Below are 15,076 nucleotides of genomic sequence, written 5' to 3'. Positions count from 1 at the left end.
AAACCCTTTGTGCTTAAAAGGTCAACAATTAACAATCAATTTATGTTATTGTTATTGTTATTGCTATTGATATTGTTATAGTTGTTGTTGTTGTTATTATTATTATTATCATTATTGTTATTGTAAGCTTGGTAGGACATTTATTTTTAATTAAAATCAAAATAGGGAAAGTTACATCTATATCCATATGGTTAGGTGGCCTTAACCTGCCCAAAGGGAAACCAAATCTATTGGCTACCTAACGGCATGATAAGCCATCCAATAACAAAATGTGATAAGTCTAATTATCCATGCCAAGTAAGTCTGATTTTCTTTGTATTGCCTACAATCTAAATAACTCTAAACATAACTATAAACATACTGGAAATTATAGGATTGTTGCATACAATAAAAACAAAGACAGAGGGACAGACCAAAGCTAATCATCTTCCGGAGACTCGAAAGGAGTAGTGTCCTTCGTGATGGAGCTCGGGAGCTTTGTTTGAGGGATGTATGGTATGTGATGCTCAATAAGGATGAGGCACCTATTCTTCTTTTGTAACTGAAACTGAATTTTTTGAAATTCCTTACTATAATCTGGAAACCCATGAGTGGTCGCATCCTCACTAGAAAAAATCTGATATAATGCTTTGGCCAGGAGGATCTTCATCAATTAATACAAGTGCAGTGTTTGCTTGAAATGGGTTTCCATGCCTCTGGTATGACCAGGATCAGGCACTAACATTTTCCAGTCATCCAAATCAATGTACATAAGCTTTTCTTTCTGATTAAGCTCTTATTCCCATTCCTCGATCAACTGACGAACTTGGGTCTAGGTGCCCACATGATATGTTGTTGTCACTTCATTGATGATTCTTGAAACCAAATTTTGGCCATGAGATCTACCCCCAGAGGAGCTTGGTTGGTCACCCCCAGAGGATTCCTTAGAGCTTTTCCTTCAACCGTGCAAGATCTGGGCATCCTTGTCCTTTCTAGAGGCAGAACGAGGCATGAGAACTTGGTACCTGCGATTACTTTGACTAACAAATAGATACCCCATAAACCACCCGAATGAGAGATTAAACCTAGAAAAACAAAGCTTCCAGGGGTTGCCACAGAGTTGGGGACTTGCCAGAGGAAATAGATGAGAGGCTAGAAACTCAACCAAACCCCATTTCAATCACCTGGCACAAATAGACAACTAGAAAGAAAGAAACCTCTTGAACCCAACATGCAACAAATTCCTTTCAAGGAACTAAAAGATGAAATTGTAAGTTGAACCATCCTCATACAAAATCCCTGGAGGTTCTGACTTAAAACTGTTGACATACATACAAGAAAAGAAACCCCTAAGGCGGGGATAGAGAATACAAATACCCAAAAGTGGCAAGAGAACCAAAACCAATATAATCGCATACGATACAGTATAATACTAAACACCACAGACATAGGAAGACAAGAAACAAATAAAATACTTCCACTTTTGTATCCTCCGCATAGAAATCCACATATGCCACCTTTTGCAGTGACCATGTTGCATCAGAACCTTTCAACCCAAAGGCCAACAGATAGATATAATGAATCATAGGGGCACATATAGAGGAACTTTAAACATACCCATGAACTAGAGCTTGAAACAATGCGACTAAACCTACACCCAGGGAAAATACATTAAAAAAGCCTTATTATTATTATTATTATTATTATCTTGTTTTATTTTTATTTGGATTCCATTTTTTTATGCTCCACTTTAACAATGGTACATACATATATGACAATATTTTATTATGATTGAACCTCATCATGCATGATAAAGTTATGGTGTTGAAATATGCACCCTAACTTTTAGCATCTTTTCCACTCTAAATTGTTCAAGGTATTTCTCATTGTAATATATAACCTTCACCAATTATTCTCTATGAATCGATAGTTCTAAAAAAATGACAAAATTATTATACCCATACTTAGGTAAATTATAGTCAAACTCATCTATGGCATGAATCCAAACTATCATGGACAAGGTGATTCATAATTATGTGCCTATAATATTTAATGCAACCCACAACAACTCAAAACAACATTATTACACATCCTTCATCATCATCATCATCATCATCATCATATATATATATATATATATATATATATATATATATATATATATATTTAATTATTAATTGAGGGATAAAAATTGGGATACTACACTGAAGATGTTTGGAAAAATACATTCAAATCTAGGGAAGAATTCGTTGAGTGGTTAGTGATTCCCGAGAATTATTGTTTGAATGGTTAGCGATGCCTCTAGGTATCACCAATGCCTCCAAAAAATTCATGAGATTAATGAATGACATGCTTAGACTCGGGCTTGAATTAATTCATGGATGCACCTTGATGACATCTTGATCTTCAAAAAAATATGGGATGAAAACTTCTCGTAGGTTTAGCAAGTGCTACAAATACTTTGAAGACATAAGTTATAGATGAACTTATCCAAACGTTCACTCTCCATGAAATCCATTTGTTACCTTGGAATTTTCATTGATAGATAAGTTAGGTGGACTATGAAAATATAGAGATCATACATAATTGGCCATGACCTAAGAACCATACACAATTTCATATTTTGTTGGGTATGATGAACTTCTACAAACCTTTTTTCTCAACTTTTCTCCCACCTAGTACAAAAACTCAACAAGTTGTTGAGAGAGAATTTGAAGAAACATGTATTCTCCTAGACCAATCCACAACAATGAGCCTTTCATCAAGTGAATTAAAAGATCTATATTGCATTTGTGTTATCACTTCCAAATTTGTCTTAATATTTCAATACAAAATTTGATGCATTTGTTTATGCCATGGGAATTTTACTCACCTAACATGGACATCCCATTAATTTTCACTTTGAGACATTCCTTAATGTAGTGTGTAATTACTCTACCTATAATGAATGAGAATTATAATTTATTTTATCATTAGTTCAATGGTGCTAACACTATATTTTAGGAAATGAGACAATGATGAATTTCAATCAAAAGCTCCTAAAGTTTCTCTAGAACCATAACAAACTAGAGTATGCATGTCACGTGAGTTGCGTTACTTTATTGCATTAATTTAATTTAATTCATCAACATACAATAAGGAAACATAATATTTTATTTAAACTACCATTATCTCTTATATTTTTTCTTAATACTAAGTAAAACTAGAATGATGTATAGTGTTGAATATCATGATGAAAAATATCACAACTATCTACACAACCCTTTAGCATGGGTGCACCACTACTTCTATAGTACATATTATAGATATGAACGATTTCCATGTGTGGATTGTTATTATTTATTGTCTTGATAAATTATATGTATGTATAGGTTAACCTAGAGACTGTTAATATGGGAATCTCATTTCTATAAGCCTATTTAACAATTTGGAGTGATAAAGATAGTAGCTAACTTATAGAAACATCTCTACTAGCCTCGCATGAAACAAGATGTTGAACACTACCGTAGATCTTATGTGTCCCATTTCTAAACCAACCAACCATGATTTGGGTATGTATATGACATTTCCTATTTCTTCCACACCTTTTGAATCTATTCACTTAAGGTTTCTTTTGGATTTTCCAATGATCAAGCATCAACATGACTATATACTTGTTCTTGTTGATAATTTTTCTAAATGCCTATATTGATTCTATTAGAAAGTTTTCTCCATTAACATAATGAAACTATACTTCGTTCATGTTTGGTTCCATTTTTGTTTCCCATATTCCATGGAGTTTTATATTGATTCTAAATATATTAGTTATTTATTGAGGGCTTGGTCAATGCTTGATACCAAAATAAAGTGATCTACCAATTTCCATGATTAGTTCGATGACCAAATAGAGTTTTCCAATAGGAGCATAGTCTATCTCTAACATGTGTACAACTATTCACACCCTTGTACATGAGATGAAAGCGTATTCTATATAGTAAGCCTTTAATAGAGATAACAAAGCTCTACTACGGACAACCATTTCCAAACTTTTTTTGGTTTCCATTCATCCATCCATATATATGTATTATTACTATATATTACAACAACAAATCCTCCTCATCATTCCAAACTACATGAAAGAATCGCCACCTTCATTAAGTAGATACTGAAAATCCATAACATGTCCAAAGTATCTTGCAATTCAGATAAGAGAAATATAAGAAAAGTATCTTAAATACAATTACATAAATAAATTTTTAAGGGTTGGAATTGGAATATTAATAAGTATAATTTGGTCCTTACTCCCTTGTCAAAGCAATAAATAATAATGCTTACTAGCTTGATCTACCATGTTACTTAGGAATGTAGTTAGTCCTCAACATCTATTTGCTAAATACCTAGTAATTTTCATTATTAGATGAAGAATCCAAGGTTTCAGTACCTATTAATTTAGATATGGAACACTTCTAAATCAAATTTATTATATCATCAATCACTAGCTCAACTCTACCTGCTAAAAAAGAATTCCTCTATCTTGAGTTGTTTGAGCCAAGAAATATCTACATTGAGCTAAAGGTTACACCTTGGATTAGTTGAGAGTTAGTTTCCTAACATTTCCCCTCAAATAATGGGCTATGTTTCTTTTCAAGGGTGGATGAATGATCAACACCATGCCTCACATGTAAAGAAGTACAACCTCACCATCTCCCAAACATAAGTTTGCAGCCCATGTTACACCTTCTAAGTAATGGAAATCGTTTCCTAAGGTGAAATATGCTTCAATATACCATATGCACCATCACTCATGATTATGTAATCCATCCTAATGAAACTCCACTATTTTTAACTAATTTAACTAATGTAACTATATAATAAAAAACCTTGTTAGATGCATCTTGACAAGTGAAAATCTAATTATGTTGTAGTTCAAAGGTTGTTTGGTTTGCCTATCATTATTAACATATGGAATGTAACCAATTCATTTCTTCATTTATAACTAATCTCTCTCTCCCTTATAAATATAATTACATAGAATATTAAGGCCGAGGGTTATGCAATTTAGGATTTTTTTTCCCTTCAATGCTAATTACGACATTTATCCCTTACATAGCATTTCCTTTTCATTTTTTTCAATTACTATTTCGATATAGAGTTTCCTATTTCTGTTTATTGCATTCATTGATTCCAAAGTATAGGCTCTTTTCTATTTTGAAATATATCTATTTTACCCTTCCCGTGTTATCATATCACATATCCAAAGGCATCCACTTGATCTCAAATGATTGTTAAATATCAAGGAAGATGAGAATTGAAACAATCACAACTCTTCTCTTAATATCTTGGAATGTTTCCTAATACAATATGCTCTAATTAAAACTGACTTGGTTGTGATTCAATGTATGAAATATGTGAAATATGAGAAAATAACAGGTTGAATTTCCTGAGATAATTCATCATTCCCATGAATATTCACAAGTTGGAATTTTCTTTGATAATGTCTAATTGATGATTGTTGAAATATTCATTAGATTAATGATGTCCATCCCGGTTCACACAAAATAGAAGATATATTAAATTTTATTTTCCTCAGTTTACATTTCTTTATATTGACTAATTTCTTCGCCTATTACAAAGTTAAGAACTCTCAATCCAATTGTTGTAAGTGGCCCTAGTAGGTGTTACTAAAACTCAATATCTCATTTAGGATATGCTCATAACAAAGTCAAGATATAGTTTGATAACTTCATTCATCATTCTCATGAATGTCATAAGGACATTACTAAGACAAAATGACATCACTAACGATTCAAATAATCCTTGTTTTTTTAGGGTTTGTTTTCCATGTATCTTCTAGCTTAATATAGATTTTATGCTAATCAGATTTCATGTTGATTTTCCTTTTAAACTAGCTTCCTCTTGCCATGATGAGGCTAGCACACTAATATTTGGAATTATGAAGGAACTAATAAATTCAATTTGATTACCTTCATCTAAAAAATCTCAATTTGAAGGTATATATTCAACTAAAGTCATATAGGATTTTGATATGGGCCCAACTAATGTTGTGTGCATCGATAGAAATTCACAAACATGAGCATTTGCATGGTCATGAAATTGGTAGGCTTTGAACCCTGCTGAGGGCTATATTAGCTAATTTCTTTTGCTAACCTAAGAAGCCATTATTGATAGTTTCAAGTCAATTTTATTGAAATACTTTGCTTCGTGATATTGATTTATAAAGTCATTGATGCATGGAAATGGATACTAATTCTTAAGGATATTTTGTTTAAGAGACTAAAATACTCCAGATGTATTATCCATATGGCATCCTTCTTTGAAACTAAAATAAGTTTGTATCCACAAGGTGATGTACTGGGTCCAATTTGTCCCTTGTCTAGTAACTCTTGAATTTTTTTTCTAAGGAAAACCTTATAGGATTCTCTCTCTTCCCTATGATATCTGTATTGAGGGTACTTGAACCACTATCCATAATACTATAATACTATCTATTAATCTCAATGGAATTAAATAGATTTTAAATATTTACCGATGGCCTCCCTGCTGACAACATGGCTTCTATAGATGGTTCAACCAATTAAGCTAACCCTAGGAGCTAGTAGCTCAAAAATTTACCTCTTGATCTCCTCATATATTTGCATTGAGGTCTTGCATAATGCTCCATCTAGTAGAATAACACCCTATTGCAAATGAATGGAGTGGTCACTTGTGTGACTTACAAGCATCCCATCTTGTTTAGGGAATGTGTTAAAATATTTTCACTATTTGTTCCAACTTCCTTTTCTCTTATAACCACCTTTATCGTGCTAGATTGACAAGTGATGAGGCCTTGTGTCCCAATGTGCCCAACTAAAGAATTTCCATGTCTCCTATTTTTCTAGTGACACCACTAATAAGGCTAACTATATTAAGGTTCTTATTAGTCTTTAGGATTTAGTGGATGAAATGAGTCACTAATGGTGCTAGATATTTATGTGTTTCGAAATAGAAATATTATCCATTTCAACTAACAAGTTAGTACTAGCTTAGACATTACTTATGAATCACATCATTATACTACATATATATAACATGTATCCATTGGAACAACATCATAGTCCACTTCATCATTGTGATATACTAAAATGGAAAAAATTGGCTTGCACTCATGTTTGACATAAAAGTTCTTATTCCTACTAATCTAGCTTAAGGAGTAGGGTCTAAGATGCATCACATTGTGTAGATTATGCTTCTTCACCACTACTTAAGAGATGATATCATGTCAACTACTAATATTAAATAGTGTGGAGCTCATAAACTCTTTCTTAACCTAAATATTAGTGGAGAATATATTTTGCACTATAACCATGATGTGTGGCTCACACCAAAAAGATGCTTCATATCACACTTTTAGGTACTAAAACCATTTTCTCTCGATACTCTATCATTGTTGAATTATGGCTATTCTCTAGATGCATCCCTTAACATTCATCCTTGTTATGTACCATGTATTTGCAATAATTGCACAAAGGATCATTCTTCTATTTCTCCAATGTGTTATGCCCTTCCTTCGATGACCTAGAGTTAGTATTTTATTACACAATCTCATTGAATGGATTCTATTATGAGCCATCTTTTACAATGGTTTTATTTCCTTGTGTGGAATGAGCAAAAATATTGAGCTTCCTCCTTTTATTACTATCCTCCAATAGTTTAATATTATCTCAATGGGCATCTTTAAGTGATAAAGTGTTGAATATTAAGTTCCTTCAGATTTGGCACAGTTAATCCATCATTGAACTTGGTAAGTAATTTTTCTTATTCATCCATAACTTTGAGCTTAATCGTGTATCAATTAAACTCTTAGATGTAGGATTTATCATCTAGTTGGAATTATGTCATAAGTATTTCCATTATTATTGTTGCACTTTGATTTGTTGAAAAGATAAAAATTGTCCTAGATTGAGACTTTGAATTCATCCTATGTTGGGGCTTGTGTAGCACTAAGGGTCACTCCACACTCAAATAAATGATTGCACCATTAAAAATATTATGTTTGTGCGAATAATTTTATGAACAAATTTTCTTCATTTTTGAATTATTGTATTATGTAAAGGAATATAATTACTTAATCTAATCATGAAGTTATAAGGCATCCATTTGAAACATAGTTGTGAACTTAAAGAAGCCTCTAGAGTTCACATTTTTTAGAGGTCACATTTTGTTGCTAATTTCACCCCTTTTTGAAAAGTGATACTTCTAGTAGCACCCTTTTTTAGGAAAGGAAGGAGGGGATTTAAAATTACCACCATTTGTATAGCATTAAGGACATCATAATGTTGTCAACAAAAGCTTTAAAATCAATCCTCAATTTAAAACGTGGTGCTTACAACAATAACATTTTTTTATCTTTGAGGTTAAGCCTATGACTTCTTTAATTCATTCAAAACTTGACAATTAATACTATTGCAACCAAGCCTTAAAATTGACCCCAAAATGAGTAAGTGATATTCCCCATAATTCCAACCATTTATTTTAGAGAGAAAATTACAAGTTTTTTGAAAATATGACCTTAACAACCACTATCCTAAGAACCAAAATGTTAAAACCAACATTCAAATTAAAATTAAATTCTCTCAATAACACCAATTTTTTTCCTTTTAAATTTAAAAATATAACATTTTATTAACACTAAATTACGAACCAAATATTATTAAAAAATAATAATTAATAATAATAATAATTTTTTTCTAAATAATTAAAAATATTTTTAACCATTTAAAATTAGGAAAAACATAAAAATTTAAAAATTAGAAAAAACATAAGCATAAAAATTTAAAATCAGTCGAAAAACATATTTATGCTTTAATAAATTAAAAACAAATTTAAAAAAATAAAAATAAATTAAAAAAAATAAAAATGACATTAGCGTTTTAGTTTTGGTGGCGGGGGCGGCTCTCTTATCGCTGCTCTAAGAGGAAAAATATCATATAAAAGCATTGAGTTTTGGGGAGGCCCGACATTCCTTTTGAACACAATCCCTCCCAACCTATGCCTTTGCATGTTAGTTAGTTTTTTATATATATGAACGATAAAAATAGTGAATATCAGGTAAAAGCATGAGTTTTGATAGAAATATGATATTTTTGGATATGTTTTTGCTTTTATTGTTTATATATATATATATATATATATATATTTATTTTAACAAAATTATGTTTCCACGTCATGGTTTTTGAATGTTACAATTTTCATCTATATAAAAAGATGATTTTGTTATTAGTGTTTTTTTCTTTTGTTGTCTTAAGATTTTGGCAAGGGTATTGGTGGTTAAGGGAGCAATTTCAATAAGTTTGCAATTTTATTTAAAAAAAAGAGTGTTATTAAGAGCATTATTATGGATATGGTGATTGATTTTAAGGTTTCGCTGCAATGATAATGGTTATCAAGTTTGGAGGTATCAAAGAGATAGTTTTGAGCTTGAAAAAAAATTGTTGTTGTTAGCACTCTTTTTATTCTAAAGTTGATTTTAATTTTTTTGTTGAAACATTAAGGTTGTGGTTGCAAAATGTGCTAATATTAACTATAGAAAGAAATTATGGTGTTGTAAGCATCACTTTCAAAATGGGTATTGATTTTAGTGTTTTTTACCCAAAGCTATGAGTTTTTAGAGTTCAAATTATTCTTTTAGAGTTGCAATGTCGTTAAGTCTATAACTCTATTTTGAATGTTGTATAGTGAAATCTCCATTCTTTTTCCACTTTGAGAGAGGAATCCATGTTGCATATCACATCTCCAGTGCACTTAAGTTCATACAAAGAGGTCTTCCAAAATGCTCTTGTTACATGGTATTGTATAATATTATGATAAAGGATGTGAAGTTTTGTGAGCAATGTTGATCAATTGTCTCTTTTCAAATATTTAGTGTTTTAATTAATAGTAAGATTTTTAGCTTTAAGCATTTCATTTTAACTTTGTGAATTAGTTTAAGAAATTATTTGACTTAAGCATTCATGCACCATAAGAAAAAAATCATATATGAAATCTATTAAATACAACACATGGAACACAAGATTTATGTGGGAAAGAGAAAACTGCAAAACTTTTATTTTATAATTCTTTGTAGGTATCGACATATTGTTGCAATATTACTAGTCACCAACCTACTAAAGAAACCAATCCCCATTACTAAAAACCTTGGTAGGCACCATCCTACTTTCCTTCCAATACTTTCTATTTTTGTACATTTTCTTAACCCTTCATGAAGAGATGTGTTGAAAGTACATGGAAATAAGTAATTCCCTTTTATTTCACTTTTCCAATTGCCATGGGATTTGAAACAAGGAGTTTGAAACCACCATTTCTCTTTTTGACTTCTTTACGTAAAGTCACTTTTTACTTTTAATACATATTTTTCACATGCACCCTATTTTTATTATTCTTGGATATATACAAACACATATAATGATACAAGTCCTTTGACATTAATGAAAACAATTTGTTCAATAATATATTCTTTTGTCACTGATGAAAATCCTATAATCAAACACATAATTCACAAAAAACAGAAAAAAAAATTATCCTCGTTGCTGCAATACTCCTACTATCTACAACACTCCCACTTTGACATCAATGACAAAGAGATGGTCCGCCCTAAGATTGTGTTTCTCTTTAAGCACTTATGGATGAGATTAATATTACTCCCTCCATTATTTCAGATACTCAAATTTCTCTTTTGGAATGATTTTTTATGAGAATGTCCTCAATTTATTCTTTGGTGCCAATATATTGCAACTTGACATTACATTCTATCACTTCTCCTTCGAAGAAGCGATAATTTATTGGAATATTTTTTGTTTTTGAGTGCATAAAATTATTCTTTGAAATATTTATTGCATTTATGATGTCATAAAGTATTGAGATTGCATGATCATATTCTACCTCAATATTTCTTAATGTCTACTTCATCTAAAGAACTTGTGTGCAACATGATGTTGCTACAATATACTCAAGCTCTGATATGGATAGAGAAACTGAATGTTGTTTATTGCTCAACCAATATATTAGACTATTGCGTGGAAAGAATGCTCCTCCTCTTGTACTTTTCATATCATCAACGCTTCCTACCTAATTTCATTTGCATATGCTATTAGAGTAAAATATTCACCTCTTGCGTACTAGTACAAGCTGAAATCCATGGTTCCCTTTAGATATCTAAATATTATTTTCACTTCATACACACATGTTTCTTTTGGTGTAACTTGAAACCATGCAACCAACCCTACTACTTGCATGATATTTAACCTTTATGCCATCATATATAGTAGGCTACCAATCATTGCCATGCTCAGCGTTTGATTTGTTTATGGAGATTCATCATTTTTGCTCAATTTACAACAAACAACCATGAGTATGTTGACTGGTACACAACCTTCCATTTTGAATTTCTTCAACATCTCCTTGATATACTTGGTTTGTAAAATGAAAATTCCTTTGCAAATTAATGTTGCATTGTTTCTTATTACTTGACCATATTCATTCAAGTTGTTCTTGAAAACTCACTTGACACCAATCACATTCTTATCTTTTGGTCTTGGAACAAGTTCTCATGTCTTCTTCTCAATTTGATTCAACTCTTCTTCCATAAAATCAATCCAAAGCTTGTCTTTGCTAGCTTTTGTAAAATTATTAGGCTCAATTTTAGACAACACGAATAAATGTGCATGTTCTGGTTCACTTATTAATATTCTTATAGTTTGCACTCCCATATTTTTATCACTAACAATTTTATATTTTCTGAATGATTATTTTGGAAAAATCTAGATGGTGCATTTGTATCTTCTTCTTTACATCTTTTCTCTTTTATTTTTTTCATTTATTTGCAGTTTATCCTTTTGAGGTCTTGCTTCATTTTATATTTTACCTTTCTAAATATTTCTATAATGCTTTATTGTAACATCTACAAGCCTTACTTCTTGATGAAAAACCAAGAAAAATACCTTCATCATCTCCGAAGTCAAATTTTCCAAAATCCTCATCATATCTTTTTAGGTAGCACTTGCTTTCAAAAAATTGAAGTATTTAATTGTTGTTGGTCTACCCTTCCATAGTTCATAAGCTATTTTTATTATTGTTGACATTAATTTTCCCTCTATTAAGAATGTGGACTACAGTGCTAGCACCCATATGATTACATTGCTTCATTCAACATTATTTTAGCCATCTCTCGTATGGTTTGATTCTTCCTTTATACCACTCCATTCTACTATGGAGTTCTTGTAGCTCAAAAATATCTCTTTATTTCATGAAGCTTAGAAAACTCTTCAAATTCATTTTGGATAAATTCACCTACTTGATTTGTTCTCAACCTTTTGAATTTTAAATCAGTTTCATTTTGGACCAAGGCTTTGAATGCTTTAAACTTCTCAAATGATTTAGACTTGTATTTTAGGAAGACAACCCATGTCATTCTAGAGAAATAATGAATAAGCAACATGAAACATTTTTCACCTTTTATACTTTGGTTATTGTAGGCCTACAAAGATTTGTATGAACAAGTTCCAATGGCTTTATTGTTGGGTACTCTTTTGACTTGAAGCTTGTTCTTGTCTTCTTCCCATGATATTGTTTGAAGATTTTGTGATATTTGGCATGTTTCCCATTGATTTTTTGTTGTTGTTTCTCACCAGATTATCAAAGCTCATATGACCCATTCTTCTATTCGATAACAAACTTTCATATATTTGTCCTATATAGCATTTTTCTCCCTTGATCTCATTGAAAATATATATGTTATGTGATGTTATATTTTCATTTACAACTAATTTTCTTGTTCCTTTCTTCCTTATATCACATCCTTGAGAATGAAACGTGGGGGTGTGTTATTGATCACACATTTGATTGGCACTAAGAAGATTATGTTTCAAACCTTCAACATACAAAACAATTTTTGTCTATCTTTCTATTATTGAAGCAAAAATGACCTTTTCTAGCTATCCTTAATATAACATTATTTCCAAATGTCACACTGCCTTTATTAACATTTTTTCAATGTCAAAAACTTGTCCTTATCACCTAGCATGTGGCATGAACATCCAGTGTCGATGTTCCATTAGTTTAATTTTTTCTAAATATGAACTATAATTTGTACAAAACATAGATTTCTCTTTCGTTTTTTTTCTTACTCCTACTTTTTCCAAAAATTTATCGATTAATTATTTAATTGGACAAAGATATCTTCTTCATTGTTTTATCTCAAAAAAATTATAATACCACTTTATATATATATAGATATATAATAAAATAAGTTGTAAAATATTATAACAAGATGTTAATATAATGAAACTTTGTGATAAATAATAAAACCGTACAACTAAATTATATAACTTAACCTTTTAAATATTCACATCATAATATATAATCTATCCCCATTTGCATACAATTTCGCACCATTTAAATAAAATCCAATTCTAAAATCCCATACTTCATGACCATTCAAATATGGTATATAATGGTTAACTTAGTGAGACATGCTTTCACATCCATATCGAAAACTCTGCAGCGTTCAATGGATTTAGAGAATTCATTAACCTTTTAGTTGAGTTTTCTTAATCTGGGTGAAATTTCCCAATCCATGGCATACAAATTTTATTATTCCTCATTCATAAATGATCAAACTTCTAGATGAGATCCAACGCATGGGTGTCTCCATAACCACTAGGTTGCCCTATTTGTCCGCAAAATCCAAACATGGAGGGTCCACTTTATGATCACAATAATTAATTTTTTTAATGTCTATATATTATAATAATGTTGCCAACTTTTACATTAATCTTTGTATGGAAAAAGCCTTGAATCCACCATATATTTATTAGAATATTTAACATTTAACATGACTAACTATGTGACAAAACAACAATCGACAAAAAGGCGTTGTCGGTCTGCATTGTATGTAATTTGTCAAACGTGTGTTTTTTGGTAATTGTCAAACTTTGTTGAGTGCACTACCAGTAGCCCTGCGTAAAGAGATTTGAAATTATTAATGAATATTTATTAAACACGTGTGCATAATTAAGTGACAGAACAAATCTTAGTGATCAATTAAAATACATGCTTGAATATCTCATGGTTTGTTTTGTCATTATTGCAGGAGGCTTGGAAATATCAAACCAACATTCCAAAATAATTTATTTCTAGATCATCATTCTGCCTATAATAATGGTAAATTAAGAGTTTATACAGCTTGGCTAAATATGTAAAGGCGGTTATGTCCATTATGTCCATTGAGCATGGGCTTTTTTGCTTTGAATATTGAGGGTTTTTTTAAGAAGTGATCGATAATTTGTTGGGATTTTTTGGGTTTCATTAAATCTAAATTGGTTTGGTTTCCATTATAAATTTTAAGTTAGTGTTAATAATAGATAAGATAATACATAGCAGGTAATTTATGACTTAGCAAGGGTTGAAATGTTGTTTTGAGGGATACCAAAGTCTGAACCTATATCTTGGGGATATATATCATTCTAATCTTATCTCAAATGACCAACATGTCACTTTTTGGGAATTGAACCCAAGTGGGAAAGAAAACAAACAATGCTCCCAACAGTTATAGTTAGAACCCTGAACTGGAGTTTGGTCACTTATAAACATGCATAAGATTTCATGGCTATGAATATTAATAAATTACGAGCACATTGTGTTTTAGAGTTGCATGAATGATTTTTCTCTTCATACTTAAAAGAATGATATATTAAAATAAATACTTCTTAAATATTTGCTATAAGTTGTTGTCTTAACATGTTTTGAGAGATGTTGTTAAGACAAAGCCTGTATTTTCCTTCAAAGTTTAACAAAGGCTTTCACATATTTTACTTTTGGGATCTTAGCTTCCCAATGTCCACATTGAGTCACACTCATCTAAAGATTGAAGTGCGAAGAAATGGTATGGGATTCCCTTACTAGTCCTCATTATCTTGGAGGACCTTGATTATTAGGAGCTTTCATGGTTATAATCATCTACTCAACAATCATGAGTTTTTAGTATCATAAAAATTTGGGGATTTGGAGCATCAGAAGGCTTTTGTTGATGTCTCAATATACTTTTTATTTCATTACTGGGTCC

Source organism: Pinus tabuliformis, chromosome 4_2 (assembly GCF_031772625.1).
Source record: "Pinus tabuliformis cultivar Carrire ecotype Pingquan chromosome 4_2, CPIR1, whole genome shotgun sequence".
Classification (NCBI taxonomy): Eukaryota; Viridiplantae; Streptophyta; class Pinopsida; order Pinales; family Pinaceae; genus Pinus; species Pinus tabuliformis.
This window is presented reverse-complemented; position numbering follows the sequence as displayed.